Raw genomic sequence first — 11,338 nt, forward strand, 5'->3', positions numbered from 1 at the left:
GGCTAGGCAAATTCTCTCGTGTACAGAAAGCTATCATCATCAGCATTGGCTCGAGCGTCGTCGTCTTCTTCCGCAGCTGGCTCGATGGCGCACTTCGGGTTGCGCTCGTGCTCAGCACACGCTCGTGCCACTGCTCCCCCGTTCGTCATCGTCGTCGTCTTCGTGAGCTGGCTGCCTTGTCACTAATCATTTCAGCGTTGAATTTCACTTCTTTTCTGGCGTCGGAAAGGGGAGCCCGCGTTTACGGGGGTATGAGTCAGTGCTTAAGGGAGTGTGAACCATTCATTGTCTTATGTAACGGACAGATTTAAATTTGAAGCAATTTAATTTCGAAGAATCGCAAGCGGCAATGGCGGGCCAATTTTGCTAACCACGCCGCCGAGCAAATTCGAGGCATCGAAAGCAAGTGACTGCGGCGGACTGTGGGCATACCGTGAGTAATTTCGTTCTTTCCATGACAGTCGAACGTGTCTGTAACATCATAATTGAGAAATACTTCAATGAATCTTCGGGATTAACCCAGCAATAAACACCGGGGCTGCACCTTTCACTTTCGCTGGTTAACCATCTTCACGTAGTGGATGGGCCGACGATTTTTTTTTTATTTTAAGGAATGCAGGTTCTTTGGCATCAACACAGGTTGGAGTGATATTGCCGATGAACCAGGGTCTTGGCGTTTTTACTGCTAAAAGGCTAGACATTTTTGCCACGTAGCTGCACGTTTTTGGGCTGCAGAAATGGAGGTTAAGCGCAAACTGACGCAGTTCTGTTGGCCTGCGCCGTCCGCCCTTTTTCAGACGTTGCAGTTGCATCTGAATAGGAAGAATTCCGAGAAAGTATTTGTTGAGCTGCCCGGCTGACTCGGCTAATATCCGTGCCGGTTGAATGATGGATAAGGCTCTTTTCAGTCTTGACACACCGTAGACTTAATATCTCATCAAAATACTTCTGCATCCACTCCTTGGTGTACCGTATACGGGAGCCCCTGTGATGAGGACAATGACGTGCTTGATGCTGACGCTGTTGGGGATGAATAGGGGGCCTCTTCGATTTTCGGAGTTCGGGCAGCCCACTGGCAGCCTACCCCCATTCAGCTAGTTTTGGTACTTATAGTCTTGGGCTAGTTCCGGTCCTTAGCTAGTTTCAGTCCGAAGTTTGGAAAATCGAACGCCGGGACAGCTGGCCACCGGATAAAGGTAAACATGCTACCAGCATGGCAGCGGCCGGCGACAGACAGACAGACGAAGTAGTTATTTTGGTCCTGAGAAGAAGATGAGTGTCTCCGTTAGGAGGCATCGTCTGTGGGCCGCACCCACGATGAAGCCGGGAGGTTTAGTCTCTCAGCGGCCAGCGACGCCTACGCGCTCTGCGGAGTCGGCCCATTCATGTATACGTCGTTTCTTCAGCTCATCATCAACGGTATACGTCGGACGTACATTTAGCCACTTACATACGCAGGACCGCAGAATACAAAGAACATATTTCTCTATGAATTCAACACGTTACTGAACCAGAGCCGAAGCAAGGCTCGACTAGGAAAAGTAGTCATATCCAATTTGGCCTTGTCACTCATATTTGGACGGCCACATGTTTGCGCAATTTGGCAGTGCAACGCCCCACCGCTGTTCCCGAGGTTTTGCTTCATCAGTAAGCTGGTTGTTTAGGCTACGTTGATAGAATAGGCTGCATTCCTTGAAAACTTGTTGCTTGTTCTTGCAGTGAAAGTACTGATTGGAGGAGAAACTCAATTCGTGTTTATGGCCAAATACTTGTTGACTAAACATCGCCAGTCTATTATTGTAAAGTTCTTATTCCATCAACTACGCCGCAATTTCTATTCGTTCCTCGTCTTCTCATTTACAATAATACATATTTAGAGTACTTAAAGGTTGTTACAGTAGTCATCCTGCTGTCTTGGTCACTCGTCATTACTTCAGAAAGCTCATCGAATTGTCGTCATACACGCTTCGTCGAGAATGTGCTGTCGACCTTAAAATGGTTTAAATAAAAGGTTAGGGTTAAATGTGCGTAAAGTGCACAAGAGTTGGCTTACGGAAACACAGTCGATTTTTTTCGCCGAATGTAACAGCCTACTCGCCTTCAACATTTCTAACTTTATTACTTTTTTTGCAATCACTATTCAGCAGGGCACACCATATGATGACATATAGTATGTTGCTTAGGGGCTATGGCGCAGCGCTAAGCACGAGGTCGCGGGATTAAAACACGGCCATGGCGTCCACTTTTCGGCAATAGCGAAATGCAGAAATGACCCCACGTAGTCAAAATTATTCCGCATTCCCCCATCAAGACGTGCTCACAATCTTATCGTAGATTTTGCATGTAAAACTCCACAAATGTTTTTTTATCTGCCATACCTTCGTCGTGGGTGCGTCGTGGTCGTTCGATTCTCGTCATTCCAGCTGCCTCATCTGATTATTGACACACTGTGGTCTTCATGCAATTGTCACAACAGCATCGTAGTCATAAAGTAGTCATCCTGCTATCGTCGTCACTCGTGGTCATTTCTTGGATGTCATCCAATTGTCGTCATACATCCTTCGTCACTACATCGACGCAATTTCTCCTTCGCTATTCCCAGTTTAAGAAGCTACCGTCAATGACTGGCTATTATACCGCCTTTGGCATGCCACTGCCATGATTTCATTGTCTCTACACATATTTGTCATATCCTCAATGTGATGCTGTCGCGAACGTTAAATTGCAGTCACTATGGTTTTATCATTTGATCCGTGTCCTGCCTCCTACGACACGCCGTTGTCGTCAGACAGTCGTCGTTTCGCCATTGTGGTCGTACACTCGTCATCTTGCCATTGTCTTAATGCCTTTGTCGTCACGCTATGGGTATGATATCTTCATCGATTTAGAGTTGCCATGCCACTTCCAAATAATCGTCGTCGTGATACCGCCATCGTCCTTTAGTCGACGTCATTTAGCCGTTGTCGTCAGTGGATCATCATCGCACACCTGTCGTCATACCGTGCCAGTGATGGCCGACCCAGGCGGGCGAGTGTCACTACAGAGAGGCTCAATCATGATAAAAAAGAAATAGAAAGATGATAGGAAAGGAAAGGAGTTTCACTAGATTTTAAAAAAATGAAGGGGTTTTGCGTCTCAAAACTACGATCTGATTATGAGGCACGCCGTAGTGAGGGACTCCGGAATAACTCGGAGCACCTGGCGTTCTTTAACGTGCACCTATATATTAGTACACGGGTGTCGTACGACCATTTCGCCCTAATCAAAATGCGGTCGCCGTGGCCAGGATTCGATCCCACGGAGGTTCACTAGATCGAGTCCAGTTGCTACCATACACGTGCAGAGGCGGATGGGGGCGAGAAAGAAAGGGAACGAAAGGATATACGAGTCTTGCTTATTCAGACACACTAAGCAAGCTGCCTCGAATCTACAATCAGGCATCCAAACACGTCGCCTTCATGCGCTACAGAAGAGCTCGTTAGCTTTCTGGGCTGATGAGCTGTGAGGCTGGGCTCCCAACACCTTTGCTTTTGTAAAAGGCCGATTGTCAGGCCAACTCAAGGCACTTTTGAGAATATGGCGACAGTTGAATTTGCATATAGCTGAAACAACAAAGGCTTCAGAATTACCAATACAGATTCTTGATAAACGTGTATTCAGCATTACGGTGTGATGCAAGACTGCTTGAATGCTAAATGCAATGATGTCGACAGTCAATGGAGTTGAGTTATTATCGGTCTTGATAGCCTATTAATCAAGACCGAGTATGTCGCTTTCGCTTTATTTCCTGCAGTGTTATTGACTATAAAATGTTACCTTTTGCTGGCGTCTAAATCTGCTTGTTTACTGCATTCACTCTCTTTTCAATTTTACACTAATGTTTTTCGAAGTATGAAATCTTGCAGAGTGATATATACACTGCGCCGAAAATGTGTATGAGCTCGGTAATCCCTATAGCTTTAGGCTTCGCGATCGATGTCCTCTATCCCGTCGCCAATCATCTGCTTTATTTTGCCCGCTAGGTTCCGTCGCGTGTGTCCAACAAGTTTGATTTCTACTTCGCTATCCGTGCTATAACGTGATTCCTAGAAACTGCGCGAATCTGGACTCTTGTGTGCACGCTGTGTGGACTCTGCGCCATCTTGTAGCCCCCTTGAATTTCCGTGCGTGGCGAAGTGAAGTGGTATGAAGGCACTTCAATGCAAACCCTAGGCTTGGTATTTTAGTTTCGACATCTACATCTGTAGCGTTTAAATGTTACCATTAAAACCATCATCCGGACAACCAGCTGCCATCGTGCAGAGCATCTATGAAGATGTATCTTTAACATTTTCTACTAATAATATCCCAGATAAATACCCTAATAAATGCAAATTCAGTCCCTAGAATGACCAATAATGTCAGCGTGCCTGTTAAAGACGAGAGTCTGCAATTTTCTCTTCGATAAGAATGAATATATATATATAGGTATATTGACAAATATATAGAATATATATATATAGACATAAATAGGTCTCATTTTCAGCTCAATAGTTATGCAAATGACATATAGAACGAAAGAACGTCATTTGTATGACTATCGAGCTGAAAACGAGACCTATATCTGTTCAAAACAGATATCGGTCTTGTTTTCAGCTCGATAGTCATGCAAATGACATCTAGAATGGAAGAACGACATCTAGAACGGAATAAAGTGAACAAGCTGTATTAGTATATCTGTGTTATTTGTGTTTGTGTGTCCTAAATTACTTTGTATTATGCAAGTTATGGCAGTCTTATTACGAAGGCAGGACGGACGTAAATATATAAACATATTTGTGTATGTCGCAAATTTTGAAATATATTACTGTGTATGTCTAAAATGTTCAACTACACATATAAAGGTTGCCTCCTTACGACTCATAAGTGGGATACGCGGCCTATGCGAGTCAGCTACATTTTGTTCCAACGTTCTTCCGTGTGGTAGACTGATGCATGGTGGACGTTTATTTCTTTACGGTTCTGATCACAATTAAAACAGCCATTTATTGTGTTTATTCACCAAGTACAGATTTGTGTCATGTGATGAAGCACGCCAAATTTGGGAGGGAGCCGCTATCAACTACGTGTCATGCTATGAAGGGAGCAAATATGCAAAAGTTCCCCGCAATTACATGGTTATTTTTTTCTGGGTAATAGAGTGCTTACTTGAGAAATGTATTTTCCAAATCATTTATCGAACAGTTATAGCAATCAGTGCAAGCGTAACACAAGAATAAAAGCTTGTACCAAGTGGTCGCACAACCATACTGGCTGCATTAAAATTGCTTGCTTTACCACAACATTCTGAAGAAGACCTCCGAAGTCGATGTGCATAGTTAAGCAGCATCTGCAAGGAGTGCAGAATTTGTGCAGCTCAGGACCAGGGAAAACAAGGCACTTGTGTAATGAAACATTTGTCATAATTCACAATGTGTTGGAGATGCAAATAACTTTCACCGCTGATTACTTAATTATAACCAAAATAGAATGGGAATGTAAACAGCATATACCCTCCTGGCACCTGAAGACAGTTGAGGGCCTTCAAGCCCGTTATTACTACTACTATCTGATAGGCTTTGCATTGGAGACTCAAGATAAGGAACCCACGTGCACTGAATGAAGCTCCAAGGAGCTACGGCACTACATTTTCTTCTACGTTATCAAATATTGCAGTTAGGCAATGTCGGTCTTCCCGGTCTTGAAACTGTTCACTAATTCAGCATCAAGCAGCAGAAAAGTGCCACCTTTGTGGCACGTCTCTCTTTACAAATGTGGTTGCGAGCAAATTGCAGAAATTGTCAGGTATGCAGGTTCATTAGATAGGACTGACCAATACCTTTTGCATAATACTCTTTTAGGGAGGAGACAATATTTTCTGCGAAATTGCTGGAAGTTGGAAATGGTGCATATTGGCAAACAGTTACAAGAACGCGAATATTTGAGGAAATGTTGGGGCTTTCTAAACATGATGAGTGAGGTTAGATTTGAAACACATTTGGTGGTACTATGTATGCACTGCATTTCTCAGTACATTTAACTACTAGGTTTGATCATATCGCACATATCGCACATTCAAATGATATTAGAAATGTCTATAATTAAGATATATATATATATATAATGCCTTGTGGCCGAGTATAGAAATGTGGCCTGACTTAATAAAATGTGCCTTAAGGCAGCTTTCAAAGAAAACGTGTACAGCAATAATTACGCTGCTTCGTGCAACGATGCAGCTCACGTGGTCATGAATGGAACAAAGAAGGGCAGTTATTTTGGGCGGTACCACAGGGGCAAGTCTAATATAAAGATACGCTGTTTTGGCGCCTCATTGGGCCATAGAAACAGCCAGCGAATATCATTGTACTCTCTTGACCACCGCAAGCTCCCTTCCACCAGCTTCTCTGGAAGCCTCCTGTATGGCCTTTTTCCCTTCAGATCGCAGGCCGGTTGCTGTCCAAAGTGAGGAACACACCAGTGTGTTGATCTTCGTGGGAAGTGCGAACAGCCCCAAGCTCAGGAGCAGTTGGATGTAGCCTTTCGAATTGTGCGTACGCATAATTCGAAATTTTACTTACATTTTGCCCTGAGTAGTCTGGCGCATGATAAGGTGGCCAACGGGCGTGAGCGGCTGTTCAGCTCTCGTGTGGCTTCGCATGAGCGCCGCCATCTTCACTTGGCAAGGTCGCAGTCGTCGCAGCTTCTCCACGTTTGCCATAACTACAGGCGTTAACTTCAGCAATGCGCATCGCGCTCAGTATTTTTTTGCTTTATCAAATCTTGTTCAACATTACATTCAACACACTTAGCTTTTCGCTGACTTTTCAAAGCGGCTGAAGTCATGAAACCTTTTATGCCGAGACGTGCCGTGCCCCGATGTACTGCTTAGCATTTGTAAAGATGTCCAATTTTATTAGGCGTCAGGGGGTATTTTGTAAGGAGGGAGGTGCCCCCAGCCAGTCTTCTTCTTCATGCAGCTGCAGCTAATCTGCGACAGCCGAAATGGACAGCCCACTAAGTGGACCCTTACCGAATACCCGCCATATAATTTGGAAGTGAATCTGCATTTGCGGTAAGCTTCACTGGATGGCAATCTTTGTTTCATCGCATTTGTTTCATCGCAGTATCGCGGTGAAGCTTACTAAAGTACATTCGCCATTGTAGAACACATTATTCACCTTCAGTGCAGGAGCGCGACGCCGATTCATGCCTAGGCTTCTTGTTGGAATGTACGTGCTGTTTGAGAATTGATTCGTTGTCCATAAGTGCACAGGTACTTTACTCTATACAGTAGGGCTGAAGTTAATATGGAAGCGCAATTTTTATTAAGGGGACAAGAGATTGTCAAGATGGTTGCTGCACAGCTTCTCTTTTTTTATGGCACCTGCTCTCTTAGCAGCTTCCATTACAACATTTCTAGTCTCTGAGAGTGTCTTTGCCACATGTCTTCAAAGGGGGCTGACGCAGTTTATTGAGAGAAGCTGGCTTCTGGAGAAAACGGTGGCGAGAGTTATCGCGTGGGGGTCGTTAGCACGCACACCTCTTTCTTCTTCTGCCTCTGCTCTTGCACTGCCCCCCACTACTACAGGTGACATGTCCCCCTTCCTCGAAAAGAGCATCGGCTCGATGCTCAAAAAGTGTGTGTAACAAAAGAAAAAACGATGAAAACATGCTCAATACAGACGCTCGTGCACATAACACAATGAGGACTACAGCAGCGGTGAAGCATGACGTGCACAGTCTCTAGAAACAGAGAGGTAACTGCATTATGGGAGCGTGAAAATCAATGATGCGCAACGTAGGCCTCATGTGTAGGACATGAACTATGCAAGGCTAGGTGGTTGCCTACACGGTGTTTGCGCCACACTGTCCAGAACGATTTTGTAGTTCACGTCGTTAATGCAGTGCAGCACTTTGTATGGACCAAAATATCGGCGGAGCAATTTTTCAGAAAGGTCACGGCGGCGAAAAGGGGTCCGCACGTACGCATGGTCACCGGGACTGTAGCGCACTTGCCGGTGACGGATGGTATAACTCCGTGCATGTTGCTGCTGACTGATCTGTAGCCGCGCGAGCTGGCGAGCTTCCTCTGCGTGCTGAGCAAATTCTTCGATGTCAGTAGTTAGGTGCTCGGCGTCTTGGCACCTAAGCATAGAATCGAGCATCGTTTGTACATCGCGACCGTAGACGCGGAGAAATGGTGTGAAGCGCGTTTCTTGTACAACGGTATTATACGCGAAGGTCACATAAGGCAGGGTACGAGCCCATGTTTTGTGCTGGATGTCGATGTACATACAGGTCATGTTTGTGATGGTCTTGTTTAATAGATCCCTAAGTCCATTGTACTGCGGATGGTAAACAGTCGTCTTTCGATGCCTGGTGTTGCTTAGTTGAAAAATTTCGTCTATGAGCTGTGCTGTGAACGCCGTTCCTCTGTCTATGAATACAGAGGATGGGGCACCATGACGCAATCCAATGTGACATATGAAGAACTGCACTATCTCAGAAGCCATGGCTCGTAGGAGTGCCTATGTCTCGGCATAGTGGGTTAAATAGTCAATGGCGACAATCACCCATGTGTTGCCGTCGGTTGACAGAGGAAAAGACCCAAGAATGTCCAAGGCGACTGTCGAATGGCTTATGGGCTGGTTCGATGAGTTGAAATAACCCGACGGGCTTCAGAAGTGGTGACTTTCGCTGCTGACGTGCACGGCAGCCTTTAACATACTGTTTGACGCCTGCCGAAATCCCGGGTCTCTAATACATGTCGCGTACTCTGGCAAGCGCTCGTGAGGAGCCGCGGTGGCCAGATGTTGGCTCGTCATGGCAAGCAAAAAGAATATCGTCTTGCAAGTGTTTAGGAACTACCAGGGGGAGGTAGGCTCGGTCATTCGAATGGGCGTTCGTCTTATACAGATCGTCGTCTCGTAGAGAGGAGGACGTCAATACGCGACATAGATGGTGCGGTATGGTTGTTGGACGGTCCTGTAAGTGGTCGATGAGATTTCGAATTTCAGCGCCGTCACGCTGCCATCTGACCAAGATCGATGTAGTAAGGGCGCCTAGGAAGCCGTCATCGTCCGCTGACGGTCGACTGACATATTCGGCGGGTGCACGCTATCGCGTGCACCTGCCGTGGTGAGCCGGTAGGTGTGTAGCAGAGCATGGTGAAGCTGCCGATAAAACATTGGCTGAGCTTTGGCTCTTGTAAACCTAGTTATCACGAGCGAAACGTCTGCTTGGGGCTTTATTGCAAATCTGATGGTGGGTCTCTTTGTGCTTCTTGAATGGGGATGAAGACTGTCTCATGGTTCTTGAATTTGTTAGCAATGACGCCAACTTTGGCTAAACACACTGAGAAATCAAGTAGTGCTGTCGTGAAGACCAAGTCTAAAGCTGTATTTCATTGCGTCGTGGGCGTTGCAGGGACAAACGAAGCATCAATAAAGCGCTTAACTGGCCTCCCTTTGTTCCAGTGTTTCAGCAGCCAACATTGCTTTGCTTAATATTTCGCAGGCTGCCGTCTAGCTATATCTGCGGGAGGATTGGATTCAGCCTGTTGCTTGCACTGAAGCGGAAGCACCGAGGGTCCAACCGGCGCTCCATCCATGGCGAGACCGAGCGACCGAGCACCGGCAAAGAAGCCGTTAAACCCTCGTCTAGTCACCTGGTACCGCAGCGCCGAGGCTTTCAGTGAGCGCAGCTGCGACGCCTCTCCGCAGCGGATCACTTGGCGTGACGTCACCCCTGCCACACTTGCGCTCCGGAGGCGCCGTGTACATGTAGCGCATTAACTCTCCCGAGAAGGGAGCGCCACGTGCGTGAGTCGACTCGCGCCCGTGAATCTACCCTGGTACCCTCGCCTGGCGCATTACTGCGATGCGCCTTTGTATGCGATGCGCCTTTGTATAGCGCATTACCACAGTTTACAAGAATGCGATGCGCTAGAAATGCGATGCTTCACTGTCACATTCATGTAAACGCGGCTACAGAACTGGTGCCTGTTCTGTCATGCACGTTGCTCTGTGTAGCGCTCTGCCTCCTCCGTTAGCTTCTCGATGAGAATTTCGACGCGATAGGGTTAAGGAGCCTTTGTCGCAGAAAATCCGGCGTCGGCAACCGGCGTGCGATGAGGTGGCGGAGAAAATCACCCCCGACCACGTAGGCCCTCCGAATATATTGAGACAAATGTATATGATATACCATTAATGTTGCTCATACCTTGTCTTGCATTCTTTGCAAGGCTATTCGACGGTATTTTGAGAATTATAATCTACAAAAAAGTCTTATGAAACAAAACACCCATAGCGCATACCTTTTATGTTAAATCCTCTCAGACTGAAATATTAGAATCACGAGACAAAAACGGGAACCTGATAAATATATTTTTTTGCCTGGCTGTGCAATATCTCCGGGACCGCCCCACGCAAGAGCTCGCGTTTCTATCCGAAAGCTCGCCTTCGTGCATAGCGTTCGCCGCCAGTGTTTACCGGTAACCATTACGGTTGTTTAAGATGCAGTTGTTGGGAAGCGTGTGAAGCAGTCAGGGATCTTTCAATGCTATCGCGTTCCACTCTTAAAAGCGAAGCTTAAGCGTTCTCCAATTTATATCGTACGGTTGTGCCGCTGCCTTCACCATCGTCTCAGCAGACTGTGGGGCGCTTCCTACATGTAAGAGGCGCGGATTGTGAGAGATTGTGCATGGTTCTGAAGAGGAAGTGGCGCCACTTCCTCTTCAATTTGTCATTGCGCAACATTCACAAATTCGCTGCAGCGTCATCGCAGGTCAAACTCACAATGTGTTCAGTTTTTTCGTGAGTGAAGCTAGCAGTTGCAGCACCCAATTGCGCTAGCTTCTGCTCACCACCAAGGCCATCCACTATAATGTAGCTAATCGGCAGCTTCCATCTGCGCTTGATTGCAACAAGTATTTAAACAAATGCATCTTAGGCAGCTGGAAAGCTGTCATCATTGACATCAATGCCCATGTCAACGTATCCATGTAACCTTTTTCCATCCCTCTCCATATATCTCCGAATGGCCATCGCACCCACAAACAGATTGCATAATGTGGAGTGGCCGTGCTTTACCTCCATAGCCAATGCACTCAGTGCCTCCTTCGAAAAGCCAGCAGCCCCATGAATGGATTGATACCATTTACACAGTGTCTTTGGATGCCGGAGGCATGTGTTGAAAACAGCTCGTACATATCTGTATGCTCTAGGGGAATAAAAATGCAAAGTCAGTGCAAATGCCCTGAGCTCTGCCGAGTAAGCGGGTGACACTGCTGCACCAGACTTACGTGGCAGTTGACGCATGA

Source organism: Dermacentor silvarum, chromosome 5, assembly GCF_013339745.2.
Source record: "Dermacentor silvarum isolate Dsil-2018 chromosome 5, BIME_Dsil_1.4, whole genome shotgun sequence".
Classification (NCBI taxonomy): domain Eukaryota; kingdom Metazoa; phylum Arthropoda; class Arachnida; order Ixodida; family Ixodidae; genus Dermacentor; species Dermacentor silvarum.